General features: G+C 35.4%; 1 long non-coding RNA gene across 1 annotated transcript in view; it reads right to left on the reverse strand.

Annotated features, from left to right (window-relative positions):
* Nucleotides 1-102: 102 nt before the first annotated feature.
* Nucleotides 103-26,331, reverse strand: part of LOC141543154 (uncharacterized) — a 31,116-nt gene continuing 4,887 nt past the window's right edge. Inside the window, exons 2-3 of the long non-coding RNA XR_012482356.1 lie at nt 15,295-15,496; nt 103-300 (exon numbers count right to left, since the gene is read on the reverse strand). This is a non-coding gene — a long non-coding RNA (uncharacterized LOC141543154). The remainder of the gene's footprint in view (nt 301-15,294; nt 15,497-26,331) is intronic.

A 26,331-nucleotide genomic window follows, 5' to 3' on the forward strand; every position in this document is an offset into this window, starting at 1 on the left:
GAGTCCCCCGAAGTCCCCGTGGGCCCGGCGTTCACACGGACGCCAGTGCCTTTTGTTCCGCCGCGGCCCCTCAGAATGATCACATACAAAACCAGGCCCTCGGAAAGGCCAGGAGGCTGCAGCCAGCCCAGGCAACGGGGCTTTATTAATCCCAGCGATTAAGCCAGCATGCTGAGGGAAAGGTCTTTACAGAATCGAAACGTCCGTGGTTTTGATCCACATGGATTAAGAAAACACTGTTGCATTCACTGGCCGTGGGCTGCTTGCTTTTGTGTCCGGGTTTTGTTCTCTGGATTCCCGCTGGAACAAAGAGGGGGCAGAGCATTTATATGGGGACCAGCAGCCGCCCGGGGACTCGGCTCCATTTGCCCGTCCCCGTCCCTTGTCTAGGGGAGATGCTTCCTGGATTTCCTGAGGGTTAAGCCTGGGGTTTCTATTTGCATCACTTCACCCCAAAAGCCAACCTTCTCCAAACTGCCAAGCTGAAAGAAAGAAAAGGGGAAAAGAAAGGAAGGGGGAGAGAGAGAAATGCCAGGTCCCTCTCGGGTTTTGAAAAGCAGTATTTGTGGTGGGGTGGGCACACCCCCAAGCTCTTGGGAGTCACATAAAGAATAGCGGGACCCAACAATTGGGTGACGGATCTCCTCTTTCTGAGGGAGCTACCTGAAAGGCTCAGGCTTGAGCCATTTTCTCACAGGTCAGAAGGGGATACAAATAGGGCAATTTTGTTTCTACCATGTTAAAGTCAACGGGCCTGGACCTGGGCTTTCACTCATGTGAGGGAACCCTTCACTAAAGAAGGCACTTTGTTAGCCAGTAAAGAGCTGCCTGGCACACAGACCAGTTAAGGCACTTTTGAAGCCGGTATACATTAGTCATGAGCTGCCTCGGTATCCAGTCCCTAATCCGCTATTCACATGACTTTTCTCTGTAAATATAAATCTAATATTCATTTTGGGGAGAAAAAACCCTGTATAACAGATGTTCAGTTTTACATGTGATTTTTTTTCTATATTATATTAAAGCATTAATGTTTGTTGATGACTATTTTTTTTTAAGGAGAAATAGTTTTCTTTTCCTATCACCTTTATCACTTCCTATCACTTTTTCTATCCTTAAACCTCATTTGCAGAAGAAAGAATAAGGCCTCAACCAGGCAAGGATAGGAACTAGTGGCCTTAGCCAGAGCAGAAATCAAGATTGATGGGACTACTCCTATAGGGATTCTAAAAAATGGATGGATATATAAATTAACAATCAAAACAACTTTATAGTCATTTTTATCACTGCTTTGTTTTGCCAGGAAATGAACAGAATTATATCATCATCAGTAAAGCACTGAGGAAAGAACAAAACTGTGGATAAAAAAATTGGGGTTCAAATCCCAGCTTGGCCACTCAATACTTGTGGGACTTGGCCAAACCTTTTCATCTCTCTAGACTTCAGGTGTCTTCCTCTGTAGAATGAGGCAAATTGGAGAGCCTCTGACGTTTCTTTCCCCTAGATCTATGATCCTCAGTAAGGACTTGGGTTCAGATGTTAACTCTGAGACTATCTTTGTGACACAGGACAAATCACTTAGCCTTCTTGTTAACTCCTCTATAAAATGAGGGAGGGTTTGTTAATAAACTAGAGCCTAGACCAATTCCATAGTTTGCTGACACTGAGACTAACTGACCTCTGAGGTTTCTTCCAGTTCTAAATCTTTATTTCTGTGTAACCTTAAAAAGGTCATCCCCAAGTCCCAAGCTCATCCTGGCAGAGAGAGGTACCCATGAACTAATGACAGAAGGAAAGGAGGGGAGAGATGAAGTTGCTTTCCTCATAGCAGATGATCGGCTGTAGTCCTTGCCCAGCAACTTTCAAAGTGGGTGTCTTATGTGGTTGCTAAAATGCTAAATATGTGTATATGTGTATATATATATATATATATATACATATGTATATGTATATATATATATATATGTATATATATGTATATGTATATGTATATATATATAATAGCTTTTTATTTACAAGATGTATGCATGGGTAATTTTTCAGCATTGACAATTGCAAAACCTTTTGTTCCAACTTTTCCCCTCCTTCCCCCCACCCCCTCCCCCAGATGGCAGGTAGGCCAAAACATGTTAAATATGTTAAAGTATGTGGTTATCTATAATTGTAGAAAGATAGACTATGGCTTTCTTTAAGAGCCACCTAAAATCTCACCCTTTTACATGAAGCTTTTGCTCATCCTTCTTCATTCAGGTATTTTTTCCTGTTAATTATTTTCTATCTCTCCTGTTTGTAGTTTGCTTTGTATACATATGTTTGAATATATTGTCTCCTGTATTATATTATAAATTCTTTGAGAACAGGGATTGTCTTTTGCCTCTTTTTATATCCCCAGCATTTAGCATATAGTGGCTGGAGCATAGTAAGCATTTAATAAGTGTTTACTAGTTAATTGTAAGATGAGTTAGATGAGATAGAAGCAAAACCCTCATGTTGTTGTTCAGTCATCTTAAGTTATGTCTGATGCTTTGTAACCCTATTTGGGATTTTCCTGGTAATGATACAGAATGATTTGCCATTTCTTTCTCCAGATTATTTTATAAACGGGAAAAAAAAAAAAAACCTGAGGCAAAACAGGTCAGGGTAACACAACGAGGAAGCTTTTGAGACCAGATTTGAATTTGAGAAGATGAATAAAGTGTGAGAAGCCTGGAAAAGTAGGAGGGGGGCCAAGTTGTGCAAGACTGTCAAAGACCATCACATTTTGAGAGTCCTTGGAGCTTACTGAGTATTGAGATGCAAAGTCTGTAAGGAAAGGAACAAGGCAGAGAACTCATATGTTGATAGGACTTTAAGGTTTGCAAAATATTGTATATTATTTTACCCATAAGGAAACTGAAGCTCGTACATGTTGAGCTCTTTGTCAAGAATTGTAATGCAGTAGGGGTGTCCAAGCCAGAATTCCAACCCAGAATCTTTCCACCATCCTGTACTGCTTTTCATATCTGTCTGCCATCAATTCTAACTACAACTTTCCCCCCAATACAAAAAAAAATAATCTACACATCTTTAAGGGCCACAATAAATTGAACCTTTAGATAATACTTGGGGTACTTATTTCTTACATTTTTACTATGTTCCCTTCAAAAATATTTATTTGTCATACTATTTCCACAATTGGCTTCATAAAACATAGGTTTCTGTCAGTCATCTGCTACTTCATTGACATCAATCAGGACAATATTATCCCAGAGCAGAGATTCTAAAATTAAACATATATATATACAGACACACACACACACACACACACACACACACACACACACATATATATATATAAAAGCCACATCCCAGGTGAGAGAAGTACTTAAACATAAGAATAGAAGCACTTTTCTTTAATATGTTTAAAAGCACTTACCTAAAACCAAGAACTATGATGATTTGTAATGGAAAAATCACTGGAAGCTTTCCCAAAAAGCATAGGGGTAAAGCAAGAATATTTCCTGACTCCATTATTGTTTGATAGTATTAGAAATGCCATCTAAAGGAATAAAATTTGTAAATATTAAGAAAACAATTATTGGCAAAGGAGAGGGAAAGATGCCTTGATTTGCAGGTGATCTAATTGTTTAATTTAAAAAAACATAAAAAGTCAATAAAGAAGGAGACTATATCTTTAGCGGCATAGCAAGGTATAAAATAAATATATATCATATGTGGTATTTGGGTATAAAATTAATTTAAAAAACAAGAGAAGATTGAAAGAGAAATTCTATGGAAAATAACTACAATGAGCATAAAATAGATGAAAACAAAAATAAACAAATAAATAAACTAAACTAATAAATAATAAACACATAAATAAATTAAAAGAAATTTACCTACAAGAAAAAAATCACAGAAGTCAAATAAATATACTTATAATATTTACATAAAGGAAATCAAAAAATGAAAAAACATTCAATGTTTATGGTTTGGCCATATCAATATAATAATAATCATAGTACCCAAATTAATCTAGAAATTTAACACTATATCAATAAAACTGCTAAGGAAATTGTTTATAAGATTAGGTAACATAATAATCCAATTTGTTTAGAAGAGCAAAAGACCAGATTGTTTTGAGCATCATAGAGCAGTAAATACTGATGAAAAATAAAAAATTAGATCAATGTGAGAGATTCAATAAGCAAATCGTAGAAGCAAATGAGTATAGAAGTCTACTCAGTCAATAAACTTTAAAACATAAGTTCATGTAGGAAAAATTCTTTTATTAGAAAAAGAGCTAGCAGGAAAAAAAAAACAACTAGAAAAATTCAGTGCTATATGTATTTAAAGCAGAATTTTATCTCATATTGCAAAATGTATTCCAAATAGTTAAATAAGATAAATATAGTAGCATTATGACAAATTTGAAAACAATGATTATCTTTCACAACTATGGATAGGGAAAGACAATACTAAGGGGGGAAAAAATCTGTTGTGAAAGACAAAATAAAGCATTTCTATCATATAAAAACAAAAGGCTTTGCACAAAGAAAATCTATGCAGCCAAGATAAAGATTGAAAAGAAAAAGAAAATCTGTAACAAACATCTCTGATAAAAATCTGGCATTACATATAATAATAAATATGAGGAATTCAAAGAAACAATATGAATTGATGCAGAGAAAACAGAAAACAAAAAATAACCTATATGACTAAAAATATTATAAGTAAAGAAAACATTAAAAAGCAGCAATATTCAGGAACACACAAAAGACATGTGGTCCAATTATTAATATTAAAGTAATACTCCTATACAGATAATAAATAAAACAAAAAGGGAAATGTGCATATACACATCAGTTGCGATCACATAATTACATAGTTTTGCATAAGCTTCTTATGATAAAGCTTTCTATGGTAGGTTCTTTATTAGGAAGTGATCAAATGTGTCCAAAAAAAAAAGGAATCAATGAAAACATTAAAAAAAATTTTAAAGCTGGAACATATGACCTTAATCAATGTTATCAAATGAAATGACCTAATTTGCAACTGGAATATTAAAAGACGGAAGTAGTAGTAATAGCAACAGGTTTTCAGGATTGAAAGTCATTGATTTAAAAAAATGTGCTTAAAAAATCAAGCCCTATGAAATTTAGTGTCTCTTTTTCTCTCTTGATAGCTTTTCTTACATGACATTGAAAATAGTAATGCAATTCAAGTTAGTCAATGACAATATTGTTTTTAATCCAATAATGTAAGAAGCATTTAGTTCCCTACTGTATTAAAAATACTGTATTAAAGCCTTAAATTTTCAAAGTTAAGATAATATGGAGTCCTTTCTTTATGCTCCTTATCATCTATTAAGGAGATAGGCCTGATATAAATATGCAAAAAAAATCATAATACAAAGTATTATACCCTGGTGAATGGCACCACAATATAGTGGATGGAGAATTGGTGTTCTAGGCAACTCTCTAAGACCATAAGTTTCAGTGAAGGTGCCAACCTACATTAGCAGAAGGAGTTGCTGATTATAGGGAGTTCTCTAAATCGATGAAGTTCTGGGTCCAATCCTAATCGTTATGGTAACAGAAGAGAAAAGTAATCCCAATCATTATGGTAAGAAGGAAAAGTAACATGGGAGATAGACAAAGGGATAAAGGTTATCCCCAACTGGCAAGATTAAGGAAGGCTTCTGCTGGTGGTTCCATTTGAGTTGGACTTTAAATCCAACAGGCTAAGAAGGCTGATTATTGAGTGAGTTAAGATACAAAGTCATGATAGTAGTGGTTTGACACTTGAACAGAGCACAGCGTTTGAACAAAGAAAATTAATGCCACTAGAATAAGAAAAGATAGAAATTGGAAAGTATGAGAGATAAGCAGGAAGCTTATGGAGCTAAGGATATTTTTATTTTCATTTTTTAATGAAACAAAACTTTATTTAAAAATATAAAGCTGGGGCAGCTAGATGGTGCAGTGGATAGAGCACCAGCCCTGAAGTCAGGAAGACATGGGTTCAAATCTGATCTCAGATACTTAACACTTAACACTTCCCAACTGTGTGACCTTGGGCAAGTCACTTAACCCAATTGCCTCAGCAAAAAGCAAATATATATATATAAAACCATTCTTAGCTGGGAACACACAAAAACAAATAACTGTCCAGCTTTGACCTGTGGACTATCATTTGCTATCTGCATTGCTTTATACTTCTTCACTTGGTGATCTCATCAAGGTGATCTCCATACGGTTAATTATCAAATCTATGTTTATGATTTCTCAAAATGACTTTTCTAGCCCTAACCTCTGTGCTGTTCTCCAGTCTCCCATCTGCAACTGCCTTTCACGCATCTCCAGTTGGATATCCAGTAGATATTTTTAATTCAGCATGTCCAAGATTGAGCTCATTTTATTTACTTCTAAACCATCCTTTCCTTCAAAACTTTCCTATCACCAAGGGTATCATTATCCTCCCATTCCCCCAGGCTCACAATCTAGATGTTATTCTCAGCTTTTCACTCTCTCTCAGCATACCTTGCCCTCAAATCTAATTAATCTCTTGCCAAGACTTATTGATTTCATCTTTGCAACATCTCTCTAATATATCCCCTTCTCTCTTTTAACATAGCCATCATGGATAACCATGCAGTAGATAGAGTACCAGCTCTGAAGTCAGGAGGACCCGAGTTCAAATCTGGCCTCAGATACTTAACACTTCCTAGCTGTGTGACCCTGGGCAAGTCACAACCCCAATTCCCTCAGCAAAAATAAAATAAAATAGCCATCACTTATACCTGGATTATTGTAATAATATCCTTCTAATGAATCTGCCTACCCCCAAGTCTCCTACCACTCCAGTCATTCTGCCATGTAAAAGTCAACTTTTCCTAAAGCACAGATCTGATACATCACATCTCTACTCAATAAATTGCTGTGGCTCCCTATAACTTCCAGTATCAAATATAAGATTTACTGTTTGTCTTTCAAGTCTTCTGTAATATGCCTTTTCCAGTCTTCTTACACCTTAACCCTACCACCATTTTCCAGTGGCCCCTTACTACTTCTCAGACAATACACCCCAACTTCAAATCCCTTTCTACTTCTCAAAAAGGCACCCCACCTTCAAATGTCTTCAAGCATTGCAACTGGCTTTCCCACTTATCTAGAGTACTCTTCCTCATCTCTGCCTCTTGGCTTTCCTTCAAGTCCTAACTAAAATCCCACTTATTTCAGGAATCCTTTGCCAAGCTCTCTTAGTTCCAGTGCCTTTCCTCTGTTGATTATTTCCATTTTATATTAATTACACCTTGTTTGTACATAATAATTTGCATGTTGTATCTACCCCATTAGACGGTGAGTGAGCTCCTTGAGAACAGGGATTGTACTTTACCTTTCTTTGTACACCGTCCTCTTCAAGAAAGAAAGACCAACAACAATAAGCACTTTGCCTAGCATGTTGTTGTTTAGCCATTTTCAGTATGTCTGACTCTTTGTAATCCCTTTTTGGGGAAATTTCTTGGCAAATATACTAGGGTGTTTTGCCATTTCCTTCTTGAGATCATTTTACAAATGAGGAAACTGAGGCAAGCAGAAGTAAGTGAGTTGCCAAGGATCTCACAGCTAGAATCTAATACCAGATTTGAACTCTGCAAGATAAGTCTGTCCTGGTCCAGCACTCTATCCATTGGGCTACCTAGCTGACTTCTACAATTAGGTACAAAGGTATATAAAGAATTGTCTCCTTAGGGGCAGCTAGTTGGTGTACTAGATAGAGTATCAGCCCTGAAGTCAAGAGGATCTGAGTTCAAATTTGACCTCAGATGCTTAACATTTCCTGGCTGTGTGACCCTGGGCAAATCACTTAATCCCAAATGCCTCAGGAAAAAAAAAAAAAATGACACTCAGAAGCAATGAAGTGGGAAGTCAGGTCTTTGTTGCTCATGATAGTAGCAATTATGTTTTCGGCTATCCTTTGATAAGAATTAAGAGATTTACATTCCTTTTCTTTGTGTGACATCAGTTGGCTGGAACTCATCCTAAAGTATTCCTTTTTCAAAAATCAAAATAGCCAAAAAAAAGCCACCAGGTACAATTTTATATTGAAGAAGGAAATAAACATACTAAGATCCACATGGTAAAAGATATCATTGGCAATCCCTTCTTGAGGAATGTGAGTCATCTCTAAAAATGGAACTCAGTGTGGATCACAGAAATTACAAAAACTAAAAGCCCTTAAATAATACAGAATTCTGATACTTGGTGAGTTTCATAATCAAGATCCCCTTGATGTCTAATTTCACCCCAAATGGTAAAGTAGATTTATAGTACTAACCTTTTTAGGTCAGGAAGATTTCAGTTACTGCCATAGAGCTTAAAGTAAGATTTGTAGACACTTAGTGGTCCCTTGGGATCCTTTAAAAACAAAAGTGCTTAAATAGTGCTCAGTTCCTGGTTTCCTTAAAACTCAAGAACTACCTCCTCCAGGAAACCTTTCTTATACTTTTTTTCTGAATCCCTCCACACAATTACTCTTGCCAGTCTAAGATTACCTTCCATCTACTCTGTATTTGTTTTATATGCAATGATTTATATACATAGTCTTTTTTGTTAAAATGGAAGTCCTGCACTAATACATTGTTGGTGGAGTTGTGAAGTGATCCAACCATTCTGGAGAGCAATTTGGAACTACTCTCAAAGGGCTGTGAAATGGTGCACACCCTTTGATCCAGCAGTCTCTACCGGGGCTGTATCCCAAAGAGATAATTAAAAAGGGAAAAGGACCTGCATGTACAAAAATATTTGTGGCAGTCCTTTGTGTAAAGGCAAGAAACTGAATACTGAGTGGAGGCCCTTCAGTTGGAGAGTGGCTGAATAAGTAATGATATATGAATGTTATGGAATATTATTATTCTATAAGAAACAGTCAGCAGGATGATTTCAGAAAGGCCTAGAGAGACTTACATGAACTGATGCTGAGTGAAATGAGCAGAACTAGAAGACCATTGTACATAGCAACAGCAAGATTATGTGATCAGTTCTGATAGACGTGGCTCTTCTCAGCAATGAAATGGTTCAGGCCTGTTCCAAAGATCTTGTGATGGAAAGAACCATCTACACCAGAGAAAGAACTGTGGGAACTGAGTGTGGTTCACAACATAGCATTTTCCCTTTTTTTGTTGTTGTTCACTTGCATTTTATTTTCTTTTTCATTTTTTTCTTTTTGATTTGATTTTTCTTGTGCAGCAAGATAATTGTATAAATATATATGCGTATATTGGATTTAACATATATTTTTACTATGTTTAACATATATTGGATTATTTGCTATCTAAAGGAGGGGATTGGGGGAAGGGGAAGAAAAGTTGGAACACAAGGTTTTGCAAGAGTTAATGTTGAAAAAGTATTCATGCATATGTTTTGAAAGTTAAAAAGCTTTAGTAAAAAAAAAAAAATTAAAAGTGAAGTCTTGGGAAGTGAGAGATTGTTTTTATTTATTTATTTATTTATTTATTTATTTATTTGTATCTCCAGCTCTTAGCAAGATGTTTGCCACATAGTAAATGCTTGATAAATGCTTGTTGATGGGTTGATTAAATATTCAAAATGGATGTCATTTACATAAAAAATCAGCCCATAAATACTATTATCCTTCCATCTAAAAAGGGAAATACTTTTAATCACATATACCTCTCAATTTCATTAAAGGGAAAAAAATCAGTCATCTGCAACCTTAATAAGAGATAAATAAACATGGTGACTTTTGTTCAGGTATTGTCTCTTCTGTTGGTCATGGCAATTCAGCAAAGAATGATGAAGACCAGTATAAAAGGAAAAGGAATCTAGTAGGAGATCGCAGTAGTGATCCATAAAAGAATATGGTACAAAGATAGAGCACTGGATCTGGTGTTAGGAAGACAAATGTTTAAATCCATATATTTAGTAGTTATGGGCAAGTCAATAGCCTGTCTCAATCTCAGTTTTCTCATCTGCAAAACAGGGGAAATAATAATTGTGATGCTGCTGTAAGAAATAACTGATATAACATATGAATATCCCCCTCTCCCCTAGTGCACAGATCAAAACTCATCTCCTTCCTCCCATGGGATTTTTGTTTCTTTCTATTAATCCTCTTTCTTTCTTTCTTTCTTTTTTTTTTTTTTTAAGGCTGGGGTTAAGTGACTTGCCCAGGGTCACACAACTAGGAAGTGTTAAGTGTCTGAGACCAGATTTGAACTCAGGTCCTCCTGAATTCAAGGCTGGTGCTCTATCCACTGTGCCACCTAGCTGCCCCCTCTTTCTATTAATCCTCAATCAAGCACAAACTCAATATTCCTGAGTGCTTTGTCTACTTCTTTGTGTTACCATTGTTATTCACTATGGCTATTCATCTATTACCTCATAGGACCATTATTTAGCCAGCCCACTTCCTTTCCAGTCATTGGTATCTTTAATGATGTCTCCCTAGTTTTGTAGTCATCATTGGTAACATCCTAAAGCTTGTTTACATTGAAATATTGGTCTTAAAGATGGAAAGACTTTGATCATAACTTTGTCAACTCCCTGATTTTACACATAAGTATCGGAGGCCCCGAGAGGCAAAGTGTCTTACTCAAAGTCACATAGATACTAAATAGCAGCGGTACTTCTATTTTAATTCAAAATCTCCTAGCTTTTCCTCCATATCACATCTCTCCATTGACTTTTGTGTCACTTGTCATTGTCCTTCTTCCAAAATTTTGGGGATCCATTATTTTCATTCATTTATCATCACCAGGACAATATAGTTTTGTTGGATCCTCCCACTTTAAATCTATTGAAAGAACTACATTCTTTCCCAAATGTGATCCAATGGATTGGTTGAATGGCCTTTACATATAAAATCAGCCCATAAATACTATTATCCTTCCATCTACAAAGGAAAATACATTTGATCACATAGTGAACCTCTCAAGATATAGAAGAGATAGAACTTGAATCAGATCTTCGTGACTCCAAGATTGGCTCTTCAAGCCCTGCTCTATGATATCTCTCATTAATTGTCATAGGAGGGGAGATGGACAGTGTTTACTGTGTACTCAATAAAAAATTAATTATGTTGACTTGAGTCAAAAGTAGCTCCCCCATCTTCTGTTTTATTAAATGTTCACTTAAAGGCCCATTCAATGGAAAACAGATGTTCAGGTTAAAGCATCAAGGTTAGCCTTTCAAGAATAAATCACCACTCTCAGAAAATTATGTAAACAATTAAAAAACCAATTCAATTTCATTCCATGTGGACAAGTTCCAAGGGGAAGAATGGTGGGTTATTTATTATTTTTTTTTTATCTTGTAAAAGCCACTTTGACTAGAGTATAACATGCAAATCTTACTTATCTTCTGACTGAACAAATGGCAAAAAGAGTGTTGATTTCATCAGATACTTCTACTCCTTGGAAAACCAGGCATATTGATTTAGTTGGGTTAATCATTCCTCACAGTGAAGACCTTGTTTCTCTCAATCATACCTGGCCCAAGTAAAAATGGGTCCCTGTACATTAAAACACAGTCCCCTTATTTGTGTATGTGTGTGTGTGCACGCGTGTGTGTCTGTGTGTTTTGAGGAGGGCAAACTTTCATGACAAAGATACCAGAACTGTAAATATTGATTTTCTTGATGGATGGTGAACCTCACGCCACACGGGGCTACTCAAGCATCTGCTCCTTGCCACAAGCCGTCTCCTTTGTCCGGAAATCATGCTAAGTGGCGTTATGTGCTATCAGGCGGCTGTGGATTGCAAATATTTAAAAGAAATAAATTTCTCCGAATGAAAAGTACCTTCCTTTGTTACCTGCCAAACTGTGTTTGCTTTGGGCTTGGGCTAGCTCCCAGCACCTGTACTTTTCGATTGTTTGTTTGCCAAGATCACTGTGGTTTTCTTAGTTGTTTTTGAGACCCATTCTGAGTACAGTAGCCAATCAAGATGTGTTTTCTTTCTTTTCTAGGAAAATGTAAGGCCAAAGTATCAGTCATAGTACACCTAACAAAAATCATGATGTGGGGATCTGGGGAGATGGAAGAGACAGAGGTGATTATGTCCTTTATTATTTCCCAAATGACAAAGAATTAAGCAAGCACTTTGGCTTAGGAAGAAAAAGGAAGTTAGAGAGTGGTTTTCCCATAGGGCCAAGATTCTTAACCTTTTATTAGGTTTTGGATCCTTTTGACAATATGGCTTTAGTCTTTGGACTCCAACTCAAAATTTTTCTAAATGTACACAATAAAATATATAAGATTAAAGTGGAAATCAATGGTAAGTGAAAAGAAAGTTGTAATTTTTTTTCTATTCATTTGTGAAATGTATTCATAGAGTCTTTCAGAGATTAAGAATTCTTGGTTCTTTATTTTTCAGAAAGCTTTTCTCAGTCATGAAATTTCAAATTGTGCCCTGCCAGGGCCAACAGTAAAGTAGAATTATAAACAATTGTGAAATGAATATTTATATGCAGAAGATGGTCACTTTTTAAGTGTATGTTTTGTTGAATATTTGCCAATTCCATTATGGAAAACTTTAACATTCAATTTTTAAAATGTATTGTTTCAAATCCTCTCCTTTTCTCTGGTCTCTCTACCACCCCTGAAGAAAACAAGCAATTTAATATACTTATGTGCAATCATGTGAAACATATTTCCATATTTGCCATGCTACCAAAGAAAAAAAAAGCATTTTATTAAAAACAAAAAACAAACAAACAGACAAAATAAAGAAAATGAAAAAAAGTATGCTTCATGATACTATCAGAGTTCCAGGTCTCTCTCTAGAACTGGATGGTATTTTTCATCATGGATTTTTTGGCACTCTCTTAGAGCATTATCTTGATCACTGTCATTCACAGTTGATCATCATATAGTATTATTATTACAGTGTACAGTGTTTTCCTGGTTCTGTTCATTTTACTCTGTGTCAGTTATATAAGAATTCCCTGGTTTTTCTAAAACTATCTTGTTCATTATTTCTTATAGCATAGAGTATTCCACAACAGTCATACAAGACAATTTGTTCAGCCATTCTCCAATTATTGGGAATCCCTTCACTTTACAACACGTTATCATCACAAAAAGAGCTACTAGAAGTATTTTTTGTACAAATAGGTCCTTTCACTTTTCTCTAATCTCTATGGGATATAGACCTTGTATTAGTATTGCTGAATCAAAAGGTATGAACAGTTTTATAACCCTTTGGCTATAGTTCCGAATTTTTCTGTAGAAAGGTTGTGCTAGTTTGCAACTCTACCAACAGTGCATTAGTGTTTTCCACACCCTTTTCAGTATTTGGTTTTTTTTTTTTCCTGGTTTGTATCCAATCTGATAGGTGTAAGGAGGTATGTCCAAGTTGTTTTTATTATATGTTTCTTTATTAACTAAAGATTTAGGGCATTTTAATGTGATTATATAGTTTTGATTTCTTCATCTGAAAACTGCTTATTCACATTAACAGGGCATTCCCTGGCTTTTTTTATATGGAAATTTGACTAGGTTCCCTATATATCTGAAAATGAGGCCATTTTTTTTAGAAAAACTCATAAAATTTTTTTCCTAGTTTCCCATTTTTCATTTAATTTTAGTCAAACTAGTTTTGTTTGTGTATTTTTTTAATTTCATGTAATCAAAATTATCCATTTTACTTCCCATAACTCTCTCTATCTCTTATTTGATCATAAACTTATCCATATCCCTTATCCATAGATCTGAAGAGTAAAATTTTCCATTCTTTCCTAATTTACTTATGATTTAATCTTTTATGTCTAAATAATTTATTAATTTTGATTTTATCTTAATATATGTTGTGAAATGTTTTATGCCTGCTTTTTGCCAAAATTTTTCTAGTTTTCTCATCATTTTTTGTTAAATAGTGAGTTCTTGCCCCTAAACCTTGGATCTTTGGGTTAATCAAACACTAGATAACTTTAATCAATACTATCCCCATAAAATGACAACAAAATATATCTGAACTGGCAAGTGATCCAGGCTAGCTGAAGCAGTGAGACACTCTTGAGGAGAGATGTAGTATACACTCAACGGATCAAACCACCACTACCATTTTGACCACCATTTCCCCTCAGATCTTGATGGGAGCAGCTGAAGATCCAGATCCAAGAGCCTAGGGAATAATGATATTCCAGTTCAATGTCTGCCATGAATTATTCCTGGGAAGCAACCCTTGCAGAGATGCAGCCTGGCTTCTATTCCTGCAGGTACCTATCATCATAGCTACTAAAGACCTGAGGGGAGGGAGAGAAGTTCTCCTCATTAAAGACCTTGGTATGTTCAAAAAGCTTAACATAAAAAACTGATATGATTTTATCAGGAGAAATTATATTAAAGAAGAGACTTTACCATCTGCTTTGCCACTTTGCCCTATGGACCATGGGACTTTTTCATCTGACATTCAGCAAAAGCCTTCTATAGGTGTTATCTCCCCCATTAAAATATGAGCTCCTTAAGGGTTGGGACTAGCTTACTTTTCGATTTTGTATTGTATATTGTGACTTGCATGGAAATTCAGAGTCCACCGGTATGGGGCAATTATCAGAAGCTCAATGGCCTTCCAGATTAGCCCCTAGTTAAACAAGAATTTGCAATATATTCCAAAAATTAGAATCCAGATATTAGGATGAGCAATTATATGAACGATTTCGGGATGATCCAATTTTACCTGATAGTAACCTAGCCTTCTTTGGAACAGTGCTATTTATTTAGAAATTGTTCCCCCTCCCCAACATTAAGTATAACTTTGACTCTTTGCCAATTTTTATTCTTTCCTCCTAGTTCAATAATCTGCGGTCAGAACAAGTTTAACCTCTCTTGAACATGAAAACCCTTCAAATCTCTAAATTCAATCTAAACTCTCCCCCTCCACACACACACACACACACACACACACACACACACACTCCAATCTTCTCATCTCTAGGCTAAAAATCCCACATAGATAGACAATGGCAGAATTAGTTTTAAGCTCCTATCCTCTAGCTGCAAAGACAGCATTCTTTTTTCACCATACCACACATCCTTAACTATGCCCAAAGATTCATCCAGTCTTAATATCCATTTCATTAAAATGGTCTTAAAGAGTGTGTTGGGTCTTGAATCCAAGAAATTCAGGATGTCAACAGCTCCTTAGAATTAAAGGGTGATGTAGTATGTATGATCTGTGTCTTTCTGCAACTGTCCTGTGCAATGTCAGCCACAAAGCCCAGTGTCCACGTTACCTATAATCTTGGGCTTGGACTTGGACAATGAAAAAATATTCAGAACAAGCAAACTCACCTTTATTAATATTGTCTACCCATCCCATTTCATCAATTGGTGTGGCAGCAGAGTGGGCTTGAGTCATTCTGCATCCTTGGAGATTGATCAGGCTTCTGGACCACATTTCCACTTGACATTATCCATGGGGTTAATCATTACTTGGGTTCTGCAGGGTACTGTTTTCATTGTTGATAGAACTGTTAGTTAATACCTGTCCTGCCTGCAATAAATCACATTTCATACAAAAAATAATAATAATAATTAGATGGTGAGCAATCATTTGTTCTATAAAAATAAAAGGTGGTAATAAAAAGGAATATTTCCTTCTATTTGAATCTATTCAAATATAAACAATGAAGATAATAGGGATAGGATACGGATGAGCGATATCATTGATATGGGCAACTCCCAAATGAGGAAATTCCCTGTCGTGAAAAGGTTAGTGTTTCCTGAAACTTATTGGCAGGGATGCTCAGAGGAGTAGGGACTTGTTCAGGATCACACAGTCAGTGTCAGAGACTGAATTCGAATCTAGATCTTAGTAGCTTCAGGAACAGCTCTTTAATCACAATTCTATGTCATTTAGCAATGGAAATGAATCTCCAAAATAACTAGTTAGGAGAGATAATAATAGTATAAAGAGATCCCAGTCACCGTTGTTAAATTTTCTACAGCATAAAATTCAGCAATATATAATTTGGTTATTTTCTCTAATGCATAGTTTTGTACTCAAACCAATTACTAAGACTAACATTTTTAGGGATCCTATACATATGAACTTGATTACTGATATTCAGAATTGAAACAGTCCAAATATGAACATTTCTCTGTAAGAGACCTCTAATTCTAGTCTTGTTTTTTCTTCCTTATGTCTCAGGACTTATCAGCTTATTAACTCAGTGCTGACCATAGTATGCATTTGATAAATATTTATTACTGACCCATTTTACATGGGCAAATTCTGAAATGATAGCTCTGAAATTGTTTACATTTTAATAGATATATGGTTCTCTCTAGGTGTTGCACTATTATTTGCCTACTGGACCTCTCTACCTAAAGAGGTAAGGGATAGCCCAATCTCAACAAACAAATCCAAAACAGAACATAACTTTAACAAGAGTCAGCATTATTCCTGCTCTGTAATTAACTAATTATGCTAGTAAAATTAATTAATTATTAATCTGTAAATAATTAATTAATTATTACAGTGTGGCAAAGTGCATAGAGTCAGCCTTGGAGTCAGGAAATCCTGACTGGCTATGTGTGACCGCTTGGCATAGCACATCCAATGTCCTAGACAATTCTCTACAATTATAAGTTGCTGCACAGGTTGGGTAGTAGGAGATCCTCACCAGAAGCTTCTCTTACTGATAAAATTACAAGCTTTTTTTTTTTTTTTTTGCTTTTAAATTCTCTATAGACACAACAGCATAAAAGGCTTATAAAAGTGCCTATGTAACTGCTGAAAATTTGTCAGCAAGACAACATTCACAAAAGAGTTCATTTCTCTTTGGTGTCTGCAGTTGAGTATAACAGAAAAACCAGGAAGGGGGAATCTCAGCAGGCAAAATGGATCTGAATTTTAATTCAGCACATCAAAGGATACATGATTCATTAATGTGGGTATTTCATACAACAGCCCAGATCAACTAATATGTCTATACTTTTTCACTTTATGTGACTCTAATTCCACATACATTTGCAAATGCTCTACTTAAGGTCCAACTTTAAGTGTACTTAAATGTCCTAAGTACTTTCTTGGGGTCAACTAATTGATTAATCAACAGTATACATTTATTTTTTTTAATGTTTTAAAAATCATAAACCTTTATGGCATCAGCAAACATAATATTTCCTTATAAAAAGAAGAGCAGAAAAAGAATGTAAAAGCATGTGAAATCATGGTTCTCTTTTATGTTTTACTGATTTTTCCAAAACTGCCACTGAAAACATGCCAGTATCAAATCTGTCCTGATTGTTTGTATTTCCTTTTTAACCTTGTTTCTATTCTCTTCTGTGTACTTCTTTTTTTTTTCTTTTCTTTTTCTTTTTTTCCTAAGGCAATTGGGATTAGGTGACTTGCCCAAAGTCACACAACTAGGGAGTGTTAAGTGACTGAGACCATTTTTAAACTCAGGTCCTCCTGACTTCAGAGCTGGTGCTCTATTCACTGCTCTACCTAGCTACCCCCATTTCTGTGTATTTCTTAAATCAGTCATTGTTATTATTTTCTTTCTTTATGAGTGGGAAATGGGGGGAATCACTACACAACTCTTTTCCCCATTTCAATTTTTAAAAATATATTCCCTTCAACAAACATTTTAAGATATGTCATATGTTTCAGACATTTGTGATAGAAAGGCAAAAATGAAACAAGTCCTCCTCTCAAGAAAACTATATTCTATCAAGGTAAATAGCACATATACACAAGAATTCTGTTAAAATAGAACATTTTAATCCTCTAGAGTAATATGTCCCCCAAAATCCACTTAGTTCCCTCCTCATCTGCTTTAGGGAGCTTGTTTTAGGTGAAAAAGGTCTGAGTTCACTCACAATTGCTCTAAATCCCCAGTTAGAAAAATCCTGAACACCTAGGCAGAGATAGGCTACATATTAATATCTCTCTCCAGTTAACTCGTGACCACTTTATTATTAAGGCAAAATTAAGTTTCCTAGAAACACTTGGGTAATGAAGTAATAGATTATGGTTTACTGCCTGTGGAGAGAAAGGCTTTGAAAAGGTTAATTAGGGAAAGTTTTCTCTTGGGACTTTCTCTCAGTCTGGGTCTTCTTCTACATGCCTAGAGAACCAATGACTCTCTTATATTATCTCCCTTCTAGTTCAGATCTCCATTAGTCTCTCCAAGGTGTCCCAGAAATATCATTTTTTTTCTGATCTTTAAATCCCTTCTTGGCTCTAAGATGGCTTCATTTTAGACAAGTTGCTTAGGGAATTACTTAATCTCTCATACAATGACTTTGACTGATTCAAGGAAGTGTACAGGTCCTGTTCACACTCAATACTGATTATTGATTCAATCAAAATTGTTCTCACCTAGTCAAGGTACAAGAGTCAAAATGAGGTGGTTTTAATACACTTTTATGGCACTAATATCTGGGAGAGTATTAGGAAATTCCTCATCTAGAAGGTAGCATTAATTTACAAGCATGTAAATTTTTTTTTAATTTTTAAAATTAATGTTATAATTATAACATTTTTGACAGTACATATGCATAGATATATATATATATATATATATATTTTTTTTTTTTACAACATTATCCCTTGTACTCCCTTCTATTCCGAATTTTTCCCCTCCTTCCCTCCACCCCCTCCCCTAGATGGCAGGCATTCCCATACTTATTAAATAACAAGCATGTAAATTAATCTTTGAAAAGAACTAAGGTATAAGATTAGCACTTGCTTATCTACCTGTTATCCCTCAATATATGACAAGTCCATTTCCTTTCTCATAAATACATCTCTTTGATCTCCTTTTTATGTTACTTCCTATATCTAATTCATTGTTGTAGCATCACCAGGAGAATACTGATCTAATATCAGAGTCATTTAAGTGTTATTCTGTTATACACACATAAATCAGGTCTTAAATCATCTTTCTTATGCACATGTATCAATTTAATGGATATGTCATTGTCTGGAAAATAAACTACTTTTTTCTTAGCTTTTCTTGATGGATAAGTAAAATGAATGTATGTGTACTATTTCACATCAGTAGCTCATCACCACCTCTTCAATAAAATGAAATGGATATAATTTAATATTTTTTTCTGTCTTAGATACTATTTTTTCATGGTGTGATGGAGTAAAGTGTAATCAAAAAACATCAACTCCCATTTCTTATATATACTGGCTGTGTGGCCCTGAGCAAGTCTCTTAATCTGAGTGTTCCAGGTAACTCTCTAAAGTAAAACTCTCTAAAACTCTAAAACTCTCTAAAATTTCAGAACAATTATAAATCTATACTAGGAGAAGGAGGTCCATATACCATTGAAATCAATATTTATATATCCCCTATCCCCCCCCAAAAAAAAACATTCAAGGTAAGAGAAAATGTAACATGATGGATAGAATACTGAACTTAACAATCGGAGGAAAACAGGACTCAAAGCACTCTTCTGAAACATATCAGATGTACAACCATGATCAAATCACTTAACTTTTCAGAGGCTCTAAGAATATAAATTACTAAACTGTTGTTACTGATTTTCATTGTATAATGTAATTCATTGATGACTCTTACCATGTAAAAATGTCCTAGTTATAAATGAGTTGCAATCTCTTTTAGTGGAAGAAGTCCCTATATATGATTTCACAAATTCTTGATATGTGTCCACATTCAAGGAATTGTAGATAGCCCTGAGAATATAAAAGAATGAAATAACGCCTACCCTCAAGACACTTAAATTCTTTGGAAAATGAAGAGGTTGATGTTTATCCTTCACAAAGGTGGGGAATCATGAATGCCTTATTTTCTCTTAGGATGATAAAATTAGAGATCTAGAGATGAACAGGACTTCAGAGATCACATAATTGAACTCTTTCATTTTATAGATGAAGAAACGGAAGACCAATAAGGTGAAATAATATAGGATCACATTATATTTACTGTCAGATTTAGTGGATAGGTTAGTTATTTTTACTCATTTTTTTATTCTTTCTTAAAAGAGATGGATCCTATATGAAGAAGAGGAAAGAGACATACTAATCAACAAAAATGATATTATTTTTGGAGCTGTGAATTAGTATAAATATTCTGAAAAGTATGGTCAGAGAGTGACTATAATGTTCGTTTGGACTAGGTGAAAGATGAGATTGTTGGTTTCAATTGCTACCTAACTTTAACCATTGAATGGGCACAGCCTCAGTCAGACTGTGACTGTTGAAGACCTTAACTTAAAAAGGCTAAGACCTCCCATTTCATTCAAAGCCATCTCCAATCATCTTGCTCTATATCTGGCCACTAGACCCAGATGGCTCTGGAAGGGACAATGAGGCAGGTGATCTTACACAGGTCCTCTCTCACCTAAATCAAATTCACTTGCATATAATGGCATCACCTCCCCAATGTCATGGTCCTCTTAGAGAATGAAGGGCAAAATAACAACTCTTTGACCCAGAAACTCCATAGATTTCAAGATCAATGGTAAAAAAGAAGATCTCCATTAAAAAAAAACACAAAATATTTAGAATAATGTTTTTGCTAGTAGCAGAGAATTGGAAATAAAGTAGGTGCTTATTGACAAGGGAATGTTGAAACAAACTGCAGTACATAAACATAATGGGATTATCACTTCCCCACAAGAAGCCATCAATATAAAAATGAGAGAGAAGCATGAGGACATTTATCTGAACTGAGGCAAAGTTAAGTAAGTGAAAAAAATATACTCAATGACTACAACAATGGAAATGGAAAAAAATATCAACAAAATCATAACTGAATGCTACAAAATGATAATGACAAAGTTTGGTTCCAAAAAAGAAACATGAAAATGAACCTCTTTCTTCTTTGTGGAGACAAGAAGCTCTGGGTACAATAAACTACTTCTAATTCTCAGGAGATATATTGGTATGTTTTGCACTTTTGGTGAAGTGATTTTTTTTCAGTTCTTTTTTATTCTTTTTCTAAGGGATAACTCTTTAGGAAGGGAAAATGAATATATTAGGAAGTAAGGGTGATGTATATATGAAATCTATCCAGAAAAAAAGACAATATATAAAAAACAATAAAAAATTAAAATAAAACAAAATGAAGGGATAGAACTGGAATATCTCTAACATTCCTACTAATTCTAAATCCCATGATTATCTGAGAAAAGCTCTTTATTACATTAGTAACTGAAAGTCTATCCACCTATACCAAGAAGCCCAGAATTTACTCCAGAAGTGCTGGGAAAAGAGCTAGGAAAAGAGTGATTAGCCCTAGAATGATCAATAGAATAGCAAAAGAGGGGAAGAATAAGATGAAGGGGGAAAGGAAACACATACTTGAGTAGAAAAAACAAATATGGCTGAAGGAGAAAGAAAGGGGAAAGGAGTAAAAAGCAGATAGCAGATAGCAGGATGAGGTCCAAAAATGCAGTATCCAACTCAGGGAAACTAATAGAGGCCAAACAAAAGCATCCACATGCGCGTACACTCGAACTTCATCACCACAGAGGTACATTTTGCCCCCTTATTGGTCATATTATCTTTATAACTATAGGAGCTTAGATCTAGAACTAGATAGGACCTTAGAGATAATTTAGTCCATTCATTTCACTCTTCATTTCCCAAAGGAGCAAACAGATCTAGAGAGCCAAAATGACATGCCCATGGCTAAATAGGGGACAGAAACAGAATTTGAATTCAGGTCCTTTGACTCTAATTCCAAAAATATTTCAGTCCTTAAAGGTTTGAGAGATCCTAGAAATAGGTTCTTCTGAGGTTATTGTTCTCTTGAAGAACACCCCCCAAGAATGTTGTTCCATCTATATATTTATTAACTTTCCAATAAAATCAAACATATGTACCTATTATTGAATAAATAAAAAAGAACATATCTTGTCATCTGAGTCATTCCAACACCATTACATATGTTAGTGCTACATTGTTAAGACCTCAGCAGAGAGAAGAGAAGGAAATATTTTTCCCATAATTCTCTAGTATATTGATGTGGCTGTATACACATGAATACATTCAAGTTCCAGGCTATTATGCACTTGACATTAGAAATGTGGCACATTTTTAACCAGAAAGTCAAGTTTTTCCTCTCTCTTAATTTATCAGGAAGAAAAAATGAAATAAGAGGTGGAGATAATGAAATAAATCAGAAACTTTCTTTATAACCCTTTTTGCTACCTCTCATAAAGTCTACCTATTGAAGAGACAAACTGAGTTTCTGACATGACCCCCCTGGTCATGGGGTAGAGGGGATCCAGAGATGAAGGCATCACAATTCAATTATCCAACAATTTAGCACAAAACACTTTGCCCCCACTAGCTATTCCAATGTGTAAACATCAGAGCATTACCCTATCTCCTAACCCAGGCTTCACATTCCAGATTTCATTAGCCAAAAAAGTCAGGTTTATTTATAATAAAGTTAAGCCCTTTCCAACCCCCTGCCCATGGAAACCAGATTTTGAAATAATTCAGATTTGTGTTTCTGTTCTTTCTAATTAAGGGTAATATCGGGAAGCACAGACAGTGGGGAGTATTGTTCGGCCACCATGGGCTTAAGCAAGAAAATCTGATTATCAGCTCATGTCAGAAGCCAAGCGATAATGAAGCTTAGCATTCATTTAGGCTTTTTCTTTGGCCAAAAGATAATTACCGTTCGTTAGGTCTTACGTAAGTGGATCTAATATTGAGGGCCCGAAAAATTTATGAATAGCCCACAATAGGCTAAGGCAAATTACTGTATTTATTATTTCTGTGGCTTGTTCCACCACCGTCATTTCATTATCTAATAAAGGCAAAAAGTCAGCCTTCATAGATTTCTTGAACGATGAGAAGTTAAAAACAGTTTTCCTGCCTTCTTCCTTTTGATCAAACTTATAATCAGTAAGTATAATGATCCAGAGTCCTAGATTCCAGAATGGAATATGTCTTAAACTTATTTGGACTAGGTTATATGATGGGAACTACCATTAAAATACTAAAATTTTGTATTGCATTTACCCAAACAGGGACATCTGAGAATTAAATCTGTGTCTTAGTCTCCACAGATGTGACTAATAGAATTTACAAGTTCTATACAAGCACTGAAAGTCATAAAGCACTGATCAAATAAAGATTAGCCTTTATTTCGCCTTATAGATAATAGCAACTATACAAGGAACTCGCTGGATAAAGAGTCAGATTTTTAGTGTAAAATGATTCAAATTTACCAGAGTTGTCTTTCTGGATGAAACAATGTAAATGTGAATTAGATTTGGGATTTAAGTTTGATTTGGTTTAGCAATGAGTAAATCTTATCCTATGCTCTAAGAATCATAAAGTCGAGTTTTTTTAGACATTTTTAGTCAAAATTATCTCAAATTCAGGGCACCTAAGCGGCACATTGAATAAAGCACCAGTTCTGGAGTCAGGAGGCCTGAGTTCAAATCTGTCCTCAGACACTTACTAGTTGTATAATCCTGGGCAAGTCATTTAACCCCAATTGCCTACATGCACACACACATAATCATGTGTGTGTGTGTGTATACACACCTATTGTTCATATGTATACATAATACACATACATGTGTATATGTGTATATATACACACATGTGTGAATATTGTATACATATATGTATGTGTGTATATATATATGAACTCAAAAAACTCAACCCTGATAAACAAGAGGTTCAAATCTTTCAAATCAACCAGAACATGATTTTCCTATGATCTTCTTCTTTGAAATCCCCAGTATGAAAACTCAATGTGAGCACTTCCTCTATCAGCAGAGTTTAACCCTTCTCCTGGGACTTCAAAGAAAGTAGACCAAAGTTTCAATGGCCAAAAAGATCCAACTCTTCTGTGATCAACTCTCTGGACTGAATGAGGCTGGTCCTGAGCTGTTGGACACAAAGTCTATTAATGGGCCTGGATTTCAAAGTTTTGTAGTTGGAAGAGATTTCTAAATCTTGGGCTTTCAAGAGTCTTGGATCACATCAATGCCAAGAGGATTTATTGGAGGAGAATCGTAGCTGAGACCTTCTGTGATGGGGCAGTCAAAATCAAGATTTCATTAGAAATATTCTTAATTTGCAAAAATTAGTCAAAACAAGCATTAATTAAGCAACTTTCATCCATTGTTCCTAATTCTGCTTCCTAGGGCCATATATAACAAGTTTAGCTCCCCAATTAAAAGATAAGTTTCTGGAAAATGGGGATTGTCAGATGACACTGACATAGTATGGTGATCCCTTGGGGAACAGAAGGATCCCTAGGCTAACTGAGACAATTCAGGCCACGTCAGAAGTGGAACAGGTGAAAATGTCAGTGAGGATAAGTGTTAGATGAATAGGAAGAACAGAGACAGGCAAAAAGTAGGAGTAGAAAAGGAGAGAGAGAAAGTTGGGGGGACAGAGAGAGGAAAGGAAGGAAGGGAGGAAAGAAGGAATGGAGGAAGTAAGCAGGAAAAGGAGGGAAGAGAAAGGAAGCAGTGAGCCAGATTTTGAAATGTCAGAGACATTTGTCTGAATCTAATGAAATATGTGTAGCAGAATGGTTTAAGAAAGCATTTTTTCTCCTACTCTCTCAGTAGATATTGCCAGGGGAGTAATTGCTTTCTCCACCCAATTCCTATCAAGCTAGATGCAGGAGGAAGCTGACCCCGGTTTTTTGGATAGCCATATCCATTACACTTTTGAACATATGGGGAACTGAGAGACAACTGGAGAAATAATAAAAATTAAAAAATAACTTTGTGAAGCTTCCAGATCCTTGGGGAATGCTCATTAGAATAAAGGAGCTGCTCTGTCTCAGGTACAAGAGCTGACAAAATTACAGATCCTTTTAATTTAGCACATAGACATAAATATGGAGAACACTTTTGAAATCTATAAAAACATACTCTCTTCACAATAAAGCTTTGGAGTTATGTCTCATCCTGTTGTTGGTGACTAAGGCCTGCTTGGAGACAAGATGGGAGAATTTTGTATCTGGACCTTAGGAAAACATTTATAGAGTCCCAAAACATTAGGAATCTCTGCAAAAGGGAACCTCAAGAGCAGAAGTCTCTTTGCTTGGAGACAATCCCTTCCATTTTTGGACGGCTCAACTTTTCAGCAAGTTTTTCATTAAATTGAACCAGTAACTTCTTTGAATGTCTACCCATTGGTATAAAATAAGAATTCCTTGAATAGATTTCAGAAAGTCTATGAACTTGAATGGGAAAAATTATGCCTGTATTTTTCTTAATCGCTAGCAGAAATTTAATAATTTTTTCAATTATTTGAATCATCCATTACTCCTACTAGATTGAAATTTCAACACCAATATCTTGGGTGTTTTGTTTTTGACTGTTATCTATGGATAATTGTTTTCCTTAAAGGTGCTATCAATTCATTATATCATTTGTTTTATGTCAAAGTTAAATTACTTTTCTCCAGTCTTAGAAATCCTTGAACAAACAGGAAATCTCAGGACCACTTTCTCCCAATTCAACTCTTATCTAAAAATGTATCTGTCATCAGTCCCATCCACCCAGTTAGGATGTAGGTAGGTCTCTGTTTGTTGATGATGTCACCAGAGTAGTCCTGACTGAACAGGACCAACTGTTTCTTCTCTTTAGTTGTGTCTGTCTCTCCCATAGGTCTGCATCACTCAACATCATTTCCTTTCTATTGTAATTTTCCAGAAATCACAGTGGGGAAGGAAGTCACCAACACCATAGCTGTTTCTTTGCCCTGTGTCTGCCCTTTCTCCCTTCTAAGAGTCTCCATTGTCAAGACAACCTACACGATTAGTTCAAGTGTTAACAGTAAAGATTTTTCCAAAGTCCTACATCATAACTATGGGGATATGTCTATGTACATAAACATAAATATTTATGCACTTGTATGGCTATGATGTTGTTGTTCTTATTCAGTGGTTTTTCACTTGTATCTGATTTTTTTGTGACCTCATTTGGGGTTTTCTTGGGAAAGATGCTAGAAGAGAGGCTTGTCATTTCCTTCTCCAGCTTATTTTACAGATTAGGAAACTGAGGCAAATAGGGTTAAGTGACTTATCTAGGGTCACACAACTAGTAAATCCTGAAGGCCATTTTTGAACTCATAGGTCTTCCTGACTTTAGGCCAGGACTCTAGTTGCATCCTGTATATGAATGTATATATGTGTGTGTATATTATGTGTATGTATATATATACATATATATGTGTGTATATATATATATATATATATATATATACACAAATATATGAAAGGCAGTGAGGTGCAATAAATAGATAATTGGCTTCAAGACCTGGATTCAAGTCCAAACCTCTGAGAAAACACAGGATAAGTCCCATGGATAAACCCATGGATAAGTCATGCTGCAGAAAAGGTGATGACTGACATTGAT

This window comes from Sminthopsis crassicaudata, chromosome 5 (genome assembly GCF_048593235.1).
Source record: "Sminthopsis crassicaudata isolate SCR6 chromosome 5, ASM4859323v1, whole genome shotgun sequence".
In the NCBI taxonomy this organism is placed as follows: Eukaryota; Metazoa; Chordata; class Mammalia; order Dasyuromorphia; family Dasyuridae; genus Sminthopsis; species Sminthopsis crassicaudata.